Below are 21080 nucleotides of genomic sequence, written 5' to 3'. Positions count from 1 at the left end.
CTATACTTATAGTGAGTGCACCATACCCAACACTTTTCAATGAAAAGGGTAAAGTAAGACAAAATGCCCATTTTGTCATGATTCTGATTATTTGATGCTAGAAAGAAATTTACCAAATTACCAACAGTCAGAAATAAGAGACACAGAAGCCAAGTTCATTTCTAACTTAAAAAAAAAAAATGTTGGCCAATCCTGTTTTACTTCATGTATGTCCCTGGATCTTGACTTCTAGAACCATCATATCAGGTTATCATCAACTAATAAAGATTCAAATTATAACATATGCCAGCCACTGTACAAGTGCTTTAGCTGAAAGAAATGAATCTGATGAAGGTGGAAATGAGAACTAGAAGTCAAGTTCAATTAGTCAATTTCAATATTGGCCACAAAGAGATACAAGATGACAATTACAAGAGGTCATGGCTTTGCCATTCCTCCTGTGATTTCACATGTCTAGAGCAGGGAGACAGCAAGAGAACATTCCAAACCAAACAAATGTGTTCCCGATTTGTTTCCTGTGATCACCTCTAGTTAAAGAAATGGAATTAGCATTAGCCTGACAGGAGAAACAAAAGGAAGGAAACAGGTTCATATTCTGGATGATTTTTTGTAAATGGGTGTAAACCATAACAACATTTTGAAATAGCATATTCTACAGGTCAGCAGTCATGAGTTTGGAAGGCTTTCCAGTAACTACACATACGAAAACAAGAAAGTATTGTGTGCAAACTACAGAGACAGACTGTTAAAAGACTTGAGAGGGTTCATACAGGCAAGAAAGATAAAATGGAAAGGAAGAAAACCTTCCAAGTAACAGATTTAAAGGGGGAAAGGCAAACCAAGTTAGGAAGGCCTTGGCCAAAGCTATGCATTTCATAATTAAAACTCAAAAGGGCCAAATGATATCTGGTTTCCTTGGTCTTCAGAAAGGAAGCAGGAGTTAATGGAAGTGATGATGAGGGAGAAGAGTGGGAGGCAGACAAAGAGCAGGCTTTGGGTACCAAAACCATTTCTGGACAGGGAGGGGCTATCAGGGGTGTTCACTCTGTGATAATCAATCAAGCTGTATACTTATAATTTGTTCACTTTTCTATGTGTATGCTATACCACAATAATAAAATTTTTAAAAGTGCATATGACAAAGACTTCAGGTTCTCCTCATGGCATCCTAGGTAATGCAGGTGAAACCTTGCACTAAGAACAACAACATATATTTGAAAAATCTCCTTGACAGCATTAGACAGATAAGGTAATGAAGGACTACAGGATCAAATGTAAAAAAAAAAAAAAGAAAAGAAAAAAAGAAAATTCAGTGAAATGAGCTTAGTATGTGCAGCAACTTTTCTTTGAAGGGCATGTGTAAATTCCAGAACAGGAAGCTGAGAATCTGAGATGCTAAGTAGAGCTTTGGACAAACCCACAGAGTTGGAGAATAAAAACCGACATTGGGTCTACTAAAGAAGGGAACCCTAATAAATCGCCCACACTTTGAACTGGAACTTCAAAGGGCTACTTTTTTTTTTTTTTTTTTTTCTGAAATTTATTGACAAATTGGTTTCCATACAACACCCAGTGCTCATCCCAAAAGGTGCCCTCCTCAATACCCATCACCCACCCTCTCCTCCCTCCCACCCCCCATCAACCCTCAGTTTGTTCTCAGTTTTTTTTTTTTTTTTTTTTTCAACGTTTATTTATTTTTGGGACAGAGAGAGGCAGAGCATGAACGGGGGAGGGGCAGAGAGAGAGGGAGACACAGAATCGGAAACTGGCTCCAGGCTCTGAGCCATCAGCCCAGAGCCTGACGCGGGGCTCGAACTCCCGGACCGCGAGATCGTGACCTGGCTGAAGTCGGACGCTTAACCGACTGCGCCACCCAGGCGCCCCTGTTCTCAGTTTTTAACAGTCTCTTATGCTTTGGCTCTCTCCCATTCTAACCTCTTTTTTTTTTTTTTCCTTCCCCTCCCCCATGGGTTCCTGTGAAGTTTCTCAGGATCCACATAAGAGTGAAACCATATGGTGTCTGTCTTTCTCTGTATGGCTTATTTCACTTAGCATCACACTCTCCAGTTCCATCCACGTTGCTACAAAAGGCCATATTTCATTTTTTCTCATTGCCACGTAATATTCCATTGTGTATATAAACCACAATTTCTTTATCCATTCATCAGTTGATGGACATTTAGGCTCTTTCCATAATTTGGCTATTGTTGAGAGTGCTGCTATGAACATTGGGGTACAAGTGGCCCTATGCATCAGTGCTCCTGTATCCCTTGGGTAAATTCCTAGCAGTGCTATTGCTGGGTCATAGGGTAGGTCTATTTTTAATTTTCTGAGGAACCTCCACACTGCTTTCCAGAGCGGCTGCACCAATTTGCATTCCCACCAACAGTGCAAGAGGGTTCCCGTTTCTCCACATCCTCTCCAGCATCTATAGTCTCCTGATTTGCTCATTTTGGCCACTCTGACTGGCGTGAGGTGATACCTGAGTGTGGTTTTGATTTGTATTTCCCTGATAAGGAGCGACGCTGAACATCTTTTCATGTGCCTGTTGGCCATCTGGATGTCTTCTTTAGAGAAGTGTCTATTCATGTTTTCTGCCCATTTCTTCACTGGGTTATTTGTTTTTTGGGTGTGGAGTTTGGTGAGCTCTTTATAGATTTTGGATACTAGCCCTTTGTCCGATATGTCATTTGCGAATATCTTTTCCCATTCCGTTGGTTGCAAAGGGCTACTTTCTATAGATAAGGGTGAAATAGAATAGTTTGGTCATCAAAGGGACTAAAGTCTGGCTCCAAACCATCAAAATCCTCACACCTGGATGAAAGAATCCAGGATTGCTTCTGCCCCCAGACACATGCCAAAAGCATATGTAAATCCTCTCCAGAGGAAGAGAACTTCTTAGGTCTCAAATCACTTCAAAAATGCTTCTATACAATATCCATTCAAAAATTACCAGAGATTTGAAAAAAACAAGACAGTGATTAAGAAACAAAAGAAAATAGACCTTCAAGGAATAAATGGAGATATAGTGCCTAAGGTACTTATATTGCCTAAGGTAACACTAATTAACAACAGATTTTTGAAAGGTCTGAAACTTATAGATCAAAAGTTAGTGAACTCTCAGGTTAAAACTATGTAATTAATAAGCTTGAGCTAATAAAAGTAAGGAAACAGGTTCATATTCTGGATGATTTTTCATAAATGGGTGTAAACCATAACAACATTATGTGAGCTGGGAGGGGCAGAGGGAGGGGAAGAAAGAGAGAGAGAGAGAGAGAGAGAGAGAGAGAGAGAGAGAGAAGAAAGAAAGAAAGAGAGAAAGAGAGAAAGAGAGAGAGAGAGAGAGAAAGAGAGAAAGAGAGAAAGAGAGAGAGAGAGAATCTCAAGCAGGCTTCACACTCAGCAAGGAGCCAACACAGGGCTCAGTCTCACAACCGTGAGATCATGACCTGAGCCGAAACAAAGAGTCAAACACTTAACCAACTGAGCTACCCAGGCACCCCAGAAATGAATGAGTTTTTAAAAAGCAATAGATGGGATAAAATCTGATTTGAAGAAAAGTAATAGCATAGACAAATCTTATGCAGGATTGACTCATTAAAAAATAGGGCAGACAAAAAAATTATGAGTGAGAAAAGAAGCATAATTATGGATACAGTAGAAATCCTAAAATATAAAATAGGCCCACACATTTGAAAACTTAGAAAATGGATCTATTTCTAGCATAGTATACATTTGCAAACTGAGTCAAGATGAATGAAAACATAAACATATGAGCATTTAAGAAGTGGAATAGGTAATCAAACACAAATTGACGGGCTCTTCATTGGTAGAGCTGTCTTGTAAAAAATGTTTAAAGAGGTTCTTCAGGCTGTAACCTTCGCAAGTGCTCCTCAGTACCCCACAAGACTGTCTTTGCTACAGGTCACTCACCTCATCTGACCCAGGCCATCAACATAAGATGGCTGGCAAAGGCTGAGGTTCAAGATGGCCAATGGAGTTGTTGTTTTTTTTATTTCCTGCATAGACACCAAGGAACAATGACTGTGATTATTGCCTATTTTGCTAATGATCAGGTATCAGAACTACCGCCCTCTTAGAAACCCGGCCCTGGACTTTTACATTTTTAACCAAAGTAAAGATAAGGAGGTCCCAGATTTTACAGACTGAAATAGGTTTGCTAAAACAAGAGGCACAAGCAAAACTGGAGAAGGATACACTGATGGCCTCACCGCTGGTGCTGGGTTATTTTCCCAGAAATGTAATGCACAACCTGACTTTGGGAACAAAGGCAAGAATCTATGGGGTGGCAAGAAAAAGTTCAGGGGACCACCTGCATTGAGGGGTAGAGGTCATATCCAGGAAAAACAAGTGACAGTGGTGAAGAAAAAAAGCAACTGAAAACAGATATCCGAAGGCATCATAGCATCTGAAGGAATGCTGAATTTGTGTGTGTGTGTGTGTGTGTGTGTGTGTGTGTGTGTGTGTGTGTGTTTTCAGCTCTTAAAGTGAATTTAGGGAAAATTCTAAAGGAACACAGTTATAACCTGTGATTCCTGGCAATTATGATTTTCAGCAGCAATCCTTTCTCAAATATAAGAACTTCCTTCCTATGTTTAACTTTGAAGAGGGGCTAAATTAACACCACTGGATGAGATTCAATCTATGTGATCACATTTTTATGACCTTGAGAAACCAAGGCTTTCATTTGACTTAACTTAAAAGGCAGCATTACATTTTGCTTTCAGTCGTACTCCAGGGGGGAAAGAACAAAGCAACTTTGCAAGTACTTTGTTCAAGTTTGAAGAAAGGCACACAGCTCTTCACCAGATTATTTGAGACAGGAAGGTACAAAAATCAATATGGATGGAGCAAAAGATCAAATTGTCATGGCTTAGTTTTCCTTTCTTTTTCAATTAAAGAATCTAATTTGCTTCCTGAACTTCATTATTCGACCCTATGAAATAATATCCTCAATGACACTCCAGTTATTTAGGCAGGGGAAGGTTACTGGGAAATAGCCCAGGTACCAGTTAGGACTGTGGAGGCAGCCAAGTTCAAAGTGCACTGAGATACTTTGTAACTCTGAACATAGCCTCTCTGTGTCTGTTTCCTTCTCTGTAAAATGGTGATGATAGTAGGAAAAAATGGATTTACAAAGCTGTCAGAACAGTGACCAGCACAGAGTTGGTGCTATTGAAGGATACTGTCACCATTATGATTGTGATTTGGGGGATAGAGCACAGAAATTGAGAGCATCAATTCTGGCATCTGACTATCAGCATGGATGCTAGCAGCACCTCTGACTAGCTCTATGATCTGGGAATGTTACTCAGTCTTTCTAAACCCTACCTGAGACACTCCACTTGACACCAACGGCACAACTTCTCGGTTCTCCTCATTCTTCCCTTGCATTCCTGACCTTGAATATGGAGTGAGGCTTGGCCTGTTTTCTTATTTATAATCACTCCCTAATGGCTTCTGGGTATATAATTTAAAAATGCATTTATACTCAGATGATTTAGTAAAATTGCAGAATACAAAAACAACATACAAAAATCAGTTGCATTTTTATATAACAACTCAAAAAGGAAATTAAATAAACAATCCCATTGACAATAGAATTAAAAAGATAAAATATTTAGAAATAAACTTAACCAATAAGGCAAAAGGCCCGTACACTGAAAACTACAAACCATTGTTGAAAGAAATTAAAGAAGGCACAAATAAATGGAAAGACACCTCATGTACATGGATTAGAAGACTCAATATTGTTAAAATGTCAAAATTACCCAAAATTATCTACAGATTCAATATGATTCCTATCAAAATCCTAAGGGCATTTTTTAATAGAAATAGAAAAAAACAATCCTAATTCATATGGAACTACAAAGGACTCTGAATAGCCAAAGTACACTGAGAAAAAAAGAACAAAGCTGGAGGACTCACACTTCCTGATTTCAAAACATATCACAAAGCTACAATAATCAAAATAGTATGGTACTGGTAGAAACAAAGGCATATAGCCAAGAGGAATAGAACAAAGGACCCAGAAATAAATCCATGGAGTCAACTGATCTTTGGTCAAGCATATACAATGGGGAAAAGATAGTCTCTTCAACAAATGGTGATGGGAAAAATGGATATCTACATGCAAGGATGAAATTGGATGCTTATCTTATTTTTTCTTTTTGAGAGAGAGAGAAGAGGGAGGTGTGTGTGCACAAGTGAGAGCAGAGGAAGGGAAGAGAGAGAGGAAAAGGGAGAATCTTAAGCAGGTTCCACACTGAGCATGGATCTCACAACCATGAGATCATGACCTGAGCTGAAATCAAGAGTCAGGTATTTAACCAACTCAGTTACCCAGGAGCCCCTGGACCCTTATCTTATACCACACACAAAAGTCAATTCAAAATGTACTGAAAATGTAAACATAAGATCTGAAGCTTTAAAACACCTAGAAAAAAACAGGGGAACAGCTTCCTGGCATTGGTCTTAGCAATTATTTCTTGGGTATGACACCAAAAGCACAGACAACAAAAGCAAAAATAGTTGTCTATTTGTATGGGAATACATTGAACTAAAAAGTTTCTACACAGCAAAGGAAACCACGAACTGAGTGAAAAAGCATCCTATGGAATGGGAGAAAATATTTTCAAAACATATATACGATAAGGCATTAATATCCAAAAAATATAAGGAACTCCTACAACTCAACTGAAAGAAAAAACAATTTAAAAATGGGCAAAGGATTTGAGGATCACCTGGGTGGCTCAGCTGGTTGACATCCAACTTCGGCTCAGATCATGATCTCATGGTTTGTGGGTTCGAGCCCAGTGTTGGGCTCTGTGCTGACAGCCTGCTGTCTGGAGCTTGCTTCAGATTCTGTGTCTCCATCTTTCTGCCCCCTTCCCACTCATGCTTTGTGTGTGTGTCTCTCTCTCTCTCAAAAATAAACATTAAAAAAATTTAAAAATAATAAAAATGGGCAAAGGATTTCAATAGATATTTCTCCAAAGAAGATATACAAATGACCAAGATATATGTGAAAGGATATATATGAAAGGAACTTCAAATTAAGACCACAATGAGATATCACTTCAATGATGTTAGAACACCTATCGTTTGGGGGGGATAAAAAGGCCAACAGGAAATAACAAGTGTTGGTGAGTACATAGAGAAAACTAGATTCTTGTGCACTTTTGAAAGGAATGTAAAATGTTGCAGCCGCCACAGAAAACAGTACAGAGGCTCCTTAAAAAAAATAAAAATAGAACTACCATATGATCCAGCAATCCCACTTCTGAGTATTTATTCAAAAGACCTGAAATCAGGATCTCACAGTGATAGCATCACTCTCATGTTCATTGCAGCATTATCCACAATAGCCAAGAGGTGGAAAAAAACTAAATGTCACAGACAGGTGAATGGATAGAGAAAATCTAGTGTATATATACAGAATGGAGTATTATCCAGCCATTAAAAGAAGGAAATCCTGTCAGATGCTACAACATGGATGAACCTTGACGACATTATGCTACAAGAAATATGCCAGTCACAGAAGGACAAATACTGCATGATTCCACAGATATAAGATATCTAAAGTAGTCAAACTTAGAAGCAGAAAGAATGGTGGTTGTCCCGGGGCTGAGAAGTCAACGGCACTTGCTATTCAATGAGCATGAAGTTTCAGTTAGTCAAGATGGAAACGTTCTAGAGATATGCTATATAACATTGTGCTTACAGTCAACAATACTGTATGGTACACTTAAAAATATGCTAACTTTTTAACAAATGGTACTAAAATAACATCCATATGCAAAGAAAAACATGAATCTAGATATACACCTTATACCCTTCATAAAAATTAGCTCAAAACGGACCACACAATGTAAAACACAAAACTACAAAACGAAAAGAGAACAAAGGAGAAACCCTAGATAATGTTGGGTTATGGCTTTAACTCTTTAGATACAACAACAAAGGCATTAGAAATAATTGATAAGCTAGACTTCATTATAATTAGAAACTTGAAAAGTAATAGCAAGAGAATGAGAAGACAAGCACAGACTTGGACAAAATATTTGCAAAAGACACATCTGATAAAGGACTTGTATCCAATATATACAAAGAGCTCTTAAAAGTGGACAATAAGAAAATAAACAACTTAATTAAAAATGGGCAAAAAGAGACACCTCACCAAAATATACAAATGATAAGTAAATGTATGAAGAGATGCTCAATATGTCACTAGGGAATTGAAAATTAAAACAACATGAGATATTATTACAGATCTATTGAAATGGCTACAATCCAAAAAACTGACAACAACAAATGCTAATATGGCTTTTAAGCAACAAGAATTCTTATTCATTACTCGTGGGAATGCAAAAAACACTCTGCAAAACAGTTTGGCAGTTTCTTACAAAGCTAAAGTCTTACCATACAGTCCAGCAACTGTACTCCTTAGTATTTACCCAATGAGTTGAAAACTATGCTCACATAAAAATCTGCACAGATATGTCTATATCAGCTTTATTCATAATTGCCAAAACATGGAAACCACAAAGATGTCCTTCAGTAGGTGAATGGATAAATGAATTATGGTATATCCAGGTAATGAATATTATTTAGCCCTCAAAAGAAATGAGGTATCAAGCTACAAAGAGACATGGAGGGACCTTAAATGAATATTGCTCAGTAAAAGAAGCCAATCAAAAAAGGCTACAAACTGTATGATTTCAAGAATATGACATTCTAGAAAGGTAAGACTATGGCAACTGTAAAAGGATCAGTGCTTACCAAGGGGTAGGGGTAGGGGTATGAATGGGTGGATCATGGAGAATTTCTAGTGCAATGAAAATACTCTTTATGATACTCTAATGATGGATACATGTCATTATACATTATCGAAATCCACAGAATGGGCAACACCAAGAATGAACTATAATTTAAACTATGGATTTGGGGTAATCATGATGTGTCAATGAAGGCCCATCAATTGTAACAAATGAACCACTGTCATGCAGGATGTTGATAATGAGGGAAACCATGTATGTGTGGGGGCATAAGGTATATGAGAAATCTTTGTATCTACCTCTCACTTTTGATGTGAACCTAAAACTATTCTATAAAAATAAAGCCTTAAAAAATGTTAGGGTAAATCTCATGTTATGTGTGTATGTGATTTTTCAACACATACATTTATATTTCCAGAATTTGACTACTTCTCACTGCTGCTACTGTGGTCAAGGCACTACCATCTCTCCCTGGATCACTGTGATATTCTCCAAACAGGTTTCCCTGTTCCCACCCTTTCCCCAATAGTTCACTTTCCATTAAGTAGCCAGCGTGATTCTTCATCTCCCTTAAAGCACAATCCAAAATTCTTCCTATAGCCTACAAGACCCTTCATGATTTGGTCCATTGATACTTCTCTCACTCCATCTCCTACCTGCCCCCCTCACCTCTTCTTGTCCAGCTGGATTGGCTTGTGTGCTGTTCCTGGAAACATCAAATATGCTCCCACATGAGGGCCTCTTTACTTGTCATTCCCATTGCCTGGTATGTTCTTCCTCAAGATATATCCCATTCATCGCCCAGATATGTAAGGGGAGAAAGGAAATATAAATTGATAAATAAACCAGGGTGAAAATTAAGGTGACAAAGAATAAAGCAGGTTAAGTGATCGAGAAGGTATGGGTACAATTTAATGTGGCTTACTCACTCACTTTAGGTCTCTACTCAAATATCATCTTACTAGAAAGACTCTCCCTAACCATCCCATATTAAGTTGCACCTATGCCTTCTTTATACACTTAACCTGCTATTCTTTGTCATAACACTTTCCACACAGACTGTTTATCAGTTTATGGTATCTTCCTCCCCTCTACATGGATGATCATAAATGTAAAAGCAAAATAGTGCCTGGCACAGGGAGGCACTCAATAAATATTTAAGGTAAAATGAACGAAGTCTTATAGTAGTTATCTGTAGACTCATAACAAAGTACCCCAAAACTTGGTATCTTATAACAACCATCATTATATTATATGCGATGATTTTGTGGATCAAGAATTAGGCAGGGCTTGGCTGAGTGATTCTTCTACTTCATGTGTTAAGAGAGGTTGGTTGGGGTGAATGCACTTGTCTAGAGGGTCCAAGAAAGCTTCACTGCATGTCTGGCATCTTGGTGGAGATAGCTGGAAGGATGGGCCCAGCTGGGACTATAATCTAGAGCACCTAACATAATTTCTTCAAGCACAGCAGTCTCAGATTAGTCAGATTTCTCATAGTGCTTCAGGGTTCTAAGAACAAGTGGTATAGCAAACAGGGCAGAAACTGCATGGCCTTTTACAACTCAACTTTTAAGGTCAGAGAGCATCAATTCCACCATGCTCTACTTAGTTAAGCAGTCATTAGCCTACCCAGATTCAAGGGAAATGGACAGAAACTCCATCTTTTGATAAGAAAAGTGTTGAAAAAATTGTAGCCATATGTTTCTTTCCTTTTTTTTAAAATTTAGATTCAAGATAGTTAACCTATAGTGTAGTACTGGTTTCAAGAGTAAAATTCAGTGATTCATCACTTACATATAACACCCAGGGCTATCCCAACAATTGTCCTCCTTAATGCCCATCACCCATTTAGCCCATTCCTCCACCCACCTCTCCTCCAGCAACCTGCAATTTGTTCTCTATATTTAAGAGTCTCTTATGGTTTGCCTCTCTCTGTTTTTATCTTATTTTTCCTTCTCTTCCCCTATGTTCATCTATTTTGTTTCTTAAATTCCACATGAGTGAAATCATACTTGTCTTTCTCTGACTTGACTTATTTCACTTAGCAAAATATACTCTAGTCCCATCCACGGTGTTGCAAATGGCAAGATTTCATTCTTCTTGATCACTGAATAATATTTCAGTGTGTGTGTGTGTGTGTGTGTGTGTGTGTGTGTGTGTGTGTGTATCTCACATCTTCTTCATCTATTCGTCAGTTGATACACATTGGGTTCTTTCCATAATTTGGCTGTTATTGATAATGCTGCTATAAACATTGGGGTGCACGTGTCCCTTCAAATCAGCATTTTGATATCCTTTGGATAAATTCCTAGTAATGCAATTGCTTGGCCTTAAGGCAGTTCTATTTTTACCTTTTGAGGAACTTCCAAACCGTTCTTCCCCTTTCTCCATATCCTCACTAACATCTGTTGTTTCCTGAGTTGTTATATTTTAGCCATTCTGACAGGTGAGATGTAGTATTTCACTGTGGTTTTTATTTGTATTTCCCTTATGATGAGTGACATTGAGCATCTTTTCATGTGTCTGTTAGCCATCTGGATGTCTTCTTTGGAAAAGTGTCTATTTATGTCCTCTGCCCATTTCTTTACTGGATTATTTACTTTTGGGGTGTTGAGTTTAATAAGTTCTTGATAGATCTTGGATACTAACCTTCTTCTATCTGATATTTCACTTGAAAATATCTTCTCCCAGTCCGTTGGTTGCCTTTTAGTTTTTTGCTTGTTTCCTTTGCTGTGCAGAAGCTTTTTATTTTGATGAGGTCCCAATAGTTCATTTTTGCTTTTGTTTCCCTTGCCTCTGGAGACATGTCTAGTAATAAGTTGGTGTGGCCAAGGTCAAAGGGGTTGTTGCCTGTTTTCTCCTCTAGGATTTTGATGGCTTCCTGTCTTACATTTAGGTCTTTCATCCATATTTTAAATTGCCACAACCCCATAGTGCATAGTACCGAGCTTTGGGCCTAGCAGGCATTCAGAATATTTTGGTTCAAAGTGGAATTATAGAGTATGATTTTCAATTGTATATTCAATTAGTTACATACTATAACTAGAAGGAAGAACAGTTTGATTCTTTTATACAGGGCTCCAGAAAAAATAATTAATTTAAAACAGTCTACTTAACTGCAAAACCAAAAATGTAAACATAAAACTCAAATCTGAATACTTGTGATGGCCTCACAAGTAGACAGGACATAGCTGAGGAAGGAATCAATGAGCCAGAAGATATGCTAGTATACAAACCTGCCAAAATGAAATGCAAAGAGAAAGAATGAACAATAACAAAAAAGGAACAGAATATCCAAGAACTGTGAGATAATTACAAAGGGTGTTAACATACAAATAATGGGAATATCTGAAGAAGAAAGAGAAAGAAGCAAAATAAATATTTGAAGTAATAATGGCCGAGAATTTTCCAAAGTTAACAACACCAAACTATAGACCTAGGAAGCTCAGAGAACATGAAGCAGGATAAATATCCAAAAAACTACCTTTAGGAATATCATGAAAATCCTTAATGTGTATGCAATGTGTATGCACCTAATAACAGAGCACCAAAATACATAGGCAAAACTGATAGAACTTCAAGGAGAAACAGATAAATTGACCATTACAGCTGAACACTTCAACACACCTCTGTCAGTAACTGGCATATCCAGCAGGTAAACAAGCAGCAAGGATATAGCTGAAGTGAAGAGCACCATTAATCAACTGGATCTAATTGACATTTACAGGATACTCCATTCAATGACAGCAAAATACACATTCTTCTCAAGCTCAAATGTAACATTTTCCAAGGCCAAATATATTCTAGGCCATAAAACACACCCCAAAGAAATTGAAAGAACATAAGTCAGAGAGAGTATGCTCTCAGACCACAATAGAATCAAACTAAAGATCATTAACAGAAATACAGGAAATCTCAAAATATTTGGAGGTTAAAAAACACATTTCTGAAGAACACATGGGTCAAAGAAGTTTCAAGAGAAATTTAGTATTTTGATTGAGTGAAAATGAAAGTGCAACTTATAAAAAGTTGTGGGATACATCAAAAGCAGGGCTTACAGGGAAATTTACAGCATTGAACACGTATATTAGAAAAGAAAAAGATCTAAAAATGAGTAATCTAAGCTTCTATATTGGGAAATTAGAAAAAAAAGGGGGGGAAATTTTCCAAAGTAAGCAGAAGAAATCATAAAATCTAGAGAAGAAATCAATAGAATTGAAAACAGGAAAACAATAGACAAAATCAACAAAACAAAAAACTGTTTCCTTGAAAAAAAATAAACAACAAAACAGATAAACCTCTAGCCAGGTGTATTAGTCTTTTCAGGCTGCTATAACAAAATACCACAAACTGGGTGATTTAAACAACAGAAATTTATTTTTCACAATTCTCAAAGTAGGGAAGTCTAAGATCAAAGTGCTGGTTGATTTGGTTCCTGGTGAGACTTGCAGATGGCCACTTTCTCACTGTGTCTTCACATAGCTGGAGAGAGCTCTAGTGTCTCTTCCTCTTCTTATAAGGGTTCTGGCCTTATGGGATTAAAGCCTCACCTTTATGAGCTCATTTAGCCTAGATCACCTCCTCACTGTATTTGTATATCTCTGAATACAGTCACTTGCAGCACTAGAGCTTCAGCATATGAATTTGGGGGGACACAGACATTCAATCCATAGTATAAGGCTAACCAAGAAAAAAAAGATATACACAAGTCATAATGAATGACAGACCATCATTATTGATTCCATGTACATTAAAGGGAAAATAAAAGAATAATATGAAAAACTCTAAGCTCACAAATTTGGTAACTCAGATGAAATGACCCAATTCCTAGGACACAATATGCCAAATCTTACACAAAGAGAAACAGAGAATCTGAATAGAACTATATGTTAAAGACATTTAATTAATAATTGACAATCTTTCAGAACAGAAAGTACCAGGGCCAGATATGTTCACTGGCAAATTCTACCAATCATTTAAAGAAGAAATTATACCAATTCTCTACAATCTCTTTCAGAGGATAGAAGGCAAGAGAATACTTTCTAACTCATTACATAAGGCTAGCATTACCCTAACACCAGAACCAGATAAAGACATTATAAGAAAGGAAAACTACAGATCAGTGTCTCTCATGAATATAGATGCAAAAATCCTTTAAAAAATGGCAAACTGAATCCAAGAATGTATAAAAAAATTACACACCATGACTAGTTGGATTTTATCCCAGGTATATTCCTGATTTAACATTTGAAAATCAATGAATATGACCCATCACATCCAAAGCTAAAGAAGAAAAATCATATGATTGTGCCATTACATGCAGAAAAAGCATATAAGAAAAGTCAATACCCATTCACAATAAAAATTCTCAGCAAACCAAGAATAAAGGGGGAATTTCTTCAACTTGATAAAGAACAAATGTTCTTCAACAGATAAAGAACAAAAAACCTACAGCTAACATCACATTTAATGTGAAAGAACTAGATGCTTTCCCTAAAAGATCAACAACAAAGCCAGAATGTCTCCTCTCACCACTCCTATTTAACATTGTACTAGAAATCTTAGCTAATGCAGTAAGAAAGAAAATAAGGGACATCTGGGTGGCTCAGTTGGTTGACCATCTGACTTCGGCTCGGGTCATATCTCACGGTCTGTGAGCTCAAGCCCTGCATCAGGCTCTCTACTGTCAGCACAGAGCCCACTTTGGATCCTCTGTCCCCTGCCCTCACCCCTCGGAAAAAAATAAACATTAAAAATTTCATTTAAAAAAAAAAAGAAAAGACATATAGATTGGGAAGAAAAAAATAAAACTGTCTTTATTCACAGATCACATGCTTGTCTATGTTGAAAATCCCAAAGAATCAAAAACAAAATACTCCTGAAGCTAATAATAATTATAGCAATATTACAGGATATAAGGTTAATCTACAAAAGTCAATTGCTTTCTTATATAGCAGCAATGAACAAGTAAAACTTGAAATGAAAAACACAATACATTTACATTAGCACAAAAAAGAGAAAAGTACTTAACAATAAGTCCAACAGTTTATGAACAAAAATGACATGAAGAAAACTACAAAACTGATGAAAGAAATCAAAGATCTAAATAAACAAAGAGATATTCCATGTCATGCATAGGATGACTTAACATTGTTAAGATGTCAGTTTTTCCCAACTTGAATTCCCAGTTCTGGATTCAAAACAGTATCAATCAAATCGCAGCAAGTTATTTTTCTGAATATTGACAAACTGATTCTAAAGTTTATATGGAAAAGCAAAAGACCCAGAGGAGTCAATACAGTACTGAAGAAGAGCAAAGTCAGAGGACTGATACTACATGAATTCAAGACTTACTATAAAGCTAACATAATAAAGACAGTGTGATACTGGTGAAGGAACAAACAGATCCTAATGGACCAGAACAGAAAACTCAGAAATAGACCCACACAAATAAAGTCAACTATTTAACTCTTCAATGGAAAAAGGATAGTCTTTTCAACAGATGGCACTGCAAAGAATGACATCCATAAGCAAAAAGACAAAATGAATCTGGAAACTGACTTTGTGCCTTTCACAAAAATTACCTCAAAATGGATCACAAATCTAAATGTAAACTGCAAAACTATAATATTTCTAGAAGATAACATAGTAAAAAATCTAGGTCACCTTAGATTCAGTGATGGGACCTCAAGATGGTGGCAGGGAATGTGAGTGGCTAAGCCCTGCAGTACTGGTGGGCCAGCACTCACTGCTGGGGTTCACTGCCCTGGGAGAGGTTAAATAAAAAAGAAAAAAACACAAAACAAAAAACTTCTGCCTTGAAAAAGACACTGTCAAGAGAATGGAAATACATGCTACAGACAAGGAGAAAATATTTACAAAACATATTATCCCCCTGATAAAGGACTTGTATCCAAAATATGCAAAGAATTATTTAAGCTCAATAATAAGAAAACAAACAATCCAGTTAAAAACTAGGCAAAAGAACTGAACAGGTACCTCACCAAAGAAGACATACAAATAGTAATTAACTACATGAAAACATGCTCACCATCATATGTCATTAGAAAATTGTAAATTAAAATAATATACCATCGTGTACCTATCAGAATAGTTAAAATTAAAAAAAAAACTGATAATACCAAAGGCCGACAAGGATATTTACTGATGTCTACACAAAAACCTGCACGTAATTGTCCACAGTGTCTTTACTCATAATTGACAAAATGTGTAGATCACAAAGCTTCAGTAAGTAAATGGATAAATAAGCGGTGGTATATCCAGGTAACAAAATATTATTTAGCACTAAAAGGAAATGAGCTAGCAAGCCATGAAAAGACAAGAGTTCAAAATATGCATATTGCTTGAGGCCCCTGGGTGGCTCAGTCTATTAAGCATCTGTCTTTGGCTTGGGTCATGATCTCACAGTTCAGGGTCGGGCTCTGCACTGACAGCAGGGAGCCTGCTTTGGAATCTGTCTCCCTTTCTCTCTCTGCCCCTTCCCCGCTTATGCTCACACATTCTCTCTCTCTCTCCTAAAAACAATAAATAAACATTAAAAAAATTTAAATGCATAATGCTTAGTGAAATTTGAAAAGGTAGTATTATATATACTGTATAATTCTAAGAATATGACATTCTGGAAAAGGCAAAACTATAGACAATAGAAAGTTCAGTAGTGACCCAGGGTTTGGTATGAGGGTGTGTAAAGAGAGATGAGTAGTAGACAGAGCATAGGGGTTTTCAGGAAGTGAAAGTATTCTGTATGATGTAAAGGTGCATATATGATACTACGCATTGTAAACAAAGCAAAACCAAAAAACCATCAATACATTGCTTCATTCACTAGAAAAGTCACCAGAGAAATACTGTTTGCATGAGAAACTGCTTGTTGAGTAATGCAGTTGTGCACACCCACTTTTCTAGGTCCCTACGAGTCGACCATGTTCCATGCCTGCTCACCTGCACGTGGCCATGTGTGAAAATGCACTTGCTCAGATGGTGAGGGTACAGGGCAAGAGAAAGCACAGGTCGGTTGCTGGGCCCAACCCAGGTAGCTGCTAGGTCACTCACTTTGCCACCCTGGCACCATGTGCTCCCACACTGGACCCTGAACACACTGGACCCTGATTCAGCCTGCCTTGGGTCACTATGGGTAGTGACTTCTACCCATAAAATCTTGCAAAGATACAATCCCTGATTCCAATTTTTCAATTGGATCATAACTGCTGCATAACAAATTACCACAAATTTCACACTTACCATAAACCTTTCTCACAGTTCCCATGGGTCAGAGGTCTGGGTCTAGGTTAGTGAAGCCTTATTCTCAGAGTCCCACCATGCTGACATCAAGTTGCTGGCCGGGTCTGCAATCTTGTTTAAGTCTGGGTCCTCCTCCAAACTCACTGGTTGTTGGCAAATGAATTTCCAGCCAACGATTTCCTACCATGTGGCCTTCTCCACAAGATGGCAGTTTGCTTTTTCAAGGCAAACAGGAGAGTACATCAGCTGCTTTGAATCTCTGACTTCAGTAAGGACCCAGTCCCTTTTAAAAGGCTGATCTGATCAGTTTAGGTCAGGCCCACCCTGGAGAATTCCTTTTTTGATTAGGTCAAAAGCAACTGATTTGGGACTTTATCATATTTGCAAAAGTCTTCATATCTGTCATTTAACATAGAGTAATTGTAGGAAGGAAATCCATCAAATGTACACTCCTGCCCACACTCAAGGCAAGGGGACTATACACAGTACACACCAGGAGGCAGGACTCTGGGGAGCCACCTTAGAATTTTGCCTACCTCGTGGATAATTAATCCTGACAAAACTAATCAAGTCAGATTAATTCTCCTAAGTCAAGTTACGCACCATACTATCCTTCAGAAGTTGTGCAAAATACAGAAAATCAACCCTAAATTTATTAACCAGATATTCTAGGCCTGTTTTCAGCCATGCCTCAGGCACCATTTTAAACCTTTATTTTAAGGAGTCCTGCTCACTGAGCCTCAATCACACCCTTTGCTCTGCCCACCCATCCCCTCTGTGCACTCAGCATCTACATGCCTGCCAGCACTCCTCTCAGAGAACTAACCCACCTCTTCCTACCTCCTTCTTACTCAAAGCCTCAACAGCCTTCAAGATGACACATCAACACCTGTTATAAAACCTTTCCTGACCTTTGGACCCATGATGAACTTACCTTCATTTGAATTTGTCCTAAAATACTGTGGGAGGGTTGCAAAAAATGGCCATAAGCTTCCCATCCCTGTGTGTCTCCTCTTTTGCAATGTGACTCTGCCACTCATCTTATCAAGAGGTGGACCTCTTGACTTTTTCACCTGTTGACTCTGGGCTGGGCCTTGTGACTTTCTTTAGCCATGGGACACTTGCAAATGTGACTCAGGCAGACACTATAAAAGCATCTGGGCACTGGGGCTTGCCCTCTTGCTGTCTTGGGAACTCTGCTACCACCACCAGATGACAGGCTAAATGACTCTCCTGGATGAAGAGGGGCACATAGCTAAATTATCCTTGAGGCCCCAACTGACACTGGGCCAACACCCGACACATGAAAAGCAGCAAATATCAGGTTAAGTCATGGAGTTTTGTACCAATGTTTGCAGCAAACTGTTTACTGTTTAAGAATAAAAAGATTCTAGGGGCATCTGGGTGGCTCAGCCAGTTAAGTGTACAACTTCGGCTCAGGTCATGATCTCATGGTCCATGAGTTCGAGCCCCGCATCTGGTTCTGTGCTGACAGCTCAGAGCCTGGAGCCTGTTTCAGATTCTGTGTGTGTCTCTCTTTGCCTCTTCTCCACTCACGCTCTGTCTCTCTCAAAAATAAAAAATAAAAACATTGAAAAAAAGAATAAAAAGATTCTAGGTCTTCCTTTTTGACATTTTTTTTTAGCTCAGATTTATTTTGGTATGCTTTCTTGTGAAAAGGGTTAACTCTAACTTGTGATGAAGGAATTATGTATGAAGCACAGCCTGGTTTTCAATATCTGGAAGTATCCATGGGAGTGGGTCACGAAGCTTCTCAAAAACACTTGGCTTTTAGGTAGAAGCAACCCAAGTGTCCATCAACAGATGAATGGATATACAGAATGTGGTATGTCCATACACCAGAATATTATTTAGTCATAAAACAGAATGAAGTTCTGATACCTGCAACAACATGTATGAACCTAAAAGATCTTATGCTCACTGAAATAAGCCAGACAAGTGCAAATAATGTATAATTACCAACAGAATAGACAAATTTACAGACAGAATGTACATTAGAGGTTACCAGACTGGAGGGAGGGAAGAATGAAGAGTTACAGAGTTTATATTTGGGGTGAGGAACAACTTTTGGAAAGAGATAGTGCTGATGGCTGCACAGTATGGTGAATTTAATTAATGTTACTAAATTATATGCTTAAAATCGCAATTAAAAAAAATTTTTTTTACATTTTAGCACATTTTTCACAAATCAATAATGTAATACACCCCAAACCCTTGGATTATACACTTTAAATGGCTGGACTGTATGTTATGTGAAATATATTTCAATAGAGCCATTAAATTTTTTTCTAAACAAAACAAACAACAACCAAACAACACAAAAATAATCCTTGGCTTCACTTTTCCCCTCTAATGGAAACTATACAGCATACTGTATTCCTCTTTTCACCTTTACTACCAGGAAGCTTAAGACCAAGTTTCATGTCCAAACACAGCAATTTAGTGGGCATACAGATGTGCTAAAACATAATAACTATCATCATCATCATCAAATCAGAGGGTCCAGTTTCCTGTCTGTATCTTTCTATGTGTCTGCCTTTGTCCCATCTCTCATCTTTCTTAACTAAAATTCATTCAAGTGACTTTTCTCCAAGCTCCCCAAAGACCCTAAAGCTAACTGAGGTAATGAACCTTTGAGGTCACAGTGTCAGCTCTGTAAATACAATGTTATAGCCCCAGATTAATAATTAACCTTCAGAGCAAGGGAGTACAACTCATGCTAAAGAATAAATAAGAGAAAGTAGGGCCTCAAAAGCAGTAGGAATGTCAGCAGGTTAACCAGCATCATTTAAAAGCACTTCCAACCTATTCGTGGGAGTACTTTCACCACAGACAACCAATAGGCTCAAATTTGATAGCACAGACATCAACCACTGCTGACTGACCTTTTATTCTGGGGACATTCTTTTAAGACAAATATTCAAAAATTCACCAAATGACCATATTTCCCAATAAGTTTTGGAACACAATATCCCAAATTCCCAAGGAGCTTGGATTTAAGGTCATAGGAAAAAGTCATTCACACAGGAGAAAAGGGGATAGAGTGTTCTTAATTCCACACACATGCTCATCGTTTTTCATCTCAGGAAAAGACTGAATTCTGAGTAAAGACACTAGTACACGAGCCTCCTTGTTAGCCTACCAAAGTGCTAACTTGGCCAATGGATTGGTATGAAAAGAAGCCTGTGAATACAAAACCCAGAATAGATGATTTTATCTCCGGTAATAAAGTTTCTGATGATATAGTATATAATATCTGTACCTCTTTGATGAGAGAGAAGTATTATGACTAGAAAAATCCATTTGGCTTGCCTCTACAATAAGTAAGTCCAGGAAGTTTGTCAGTGCTTCCATCCATAGTGCAAGTGCTTTGTACTTGATGTGCTCTTAATAAATCTTTCTTGAACTCTCGGAGTCAAACTATAAATTAAACTTTTCACCATAAGTAGATTATGAATGGTGAAAAGCAACATATTGAAAGGTACAACAGTTCTCTAAAAGAGACTATATATCCCAATACACAACAATGCCTACTTGTCTTTTCACTGCTGCTGAGACCATTGAAAAGAAAGTGACATTATCAGGGGCACCTGGGCGGCTCCGTCAGCTGCGTGTCTGACTTTGGCTCAGGTCATGATCTCACAGTCTGTGAGTTTGATCCCCACATCTGGCTCTGTGCTGACAGCTTGGAGCTCAGAGGCTGGAGCCTGGAGCCTGCTTCAGATTCTGTGTCTCCTTCTCTCTCTGTCCCTCCCCCTCTCATGCTCTGTCTCTCTCTGTCTCAAACATAAATAAACATTAAAAAAAAATTTTTTTTTTAAAAAGGAAGAGTGACATTATCATAGTACAAGAGAAATTTCTGAGGGTAGCATGTAAGTTGAGGAGGCAGGTCTGCCCCAATGGCACAAATGTCATTCCTATGCCCCTGGCCTTGGTTTCCCCATTTTTAAAAGATGACATCTACCTTAGGTTGTTTACTTAGGTTTCTTGTACTCCTAC

At 38.0% G+C, this 21080-nt stretch overlaps 1 protein-coding gene across 1 annotated transcript in view; it reads right to left on the bottom strand.

The window, feature by feature from the left end:
* KIZ (kizuna centrosomal protein) overlaps positions 1 to 21080 on the bottom strand; it is a 143723-nt gene that overhangs the window by 62388 nt on the left and 60255 nt on the right. The window lies entirely within an intron of this gene.

The sequence above is a fragment of the Prionailurus viverrinus genome, chromosome A3 (assembly GCF_022837055.1).
Source record: "Prionailurus viverrinus isolate Anna chromosome A3, UM_Priviv_1.0, whole genome shotgun sequence".
Lineage (NCBI taxonomy): Eukaryota > Metazoa > Chordata > Mammalia > Carnivora > Felidae > Prionailurus > Prionailurus viverrinus.
Note: the sequence above shows the minus strand (reverse complement) of the source record. Positions and strands in the feature narration are given on the sequence as shown.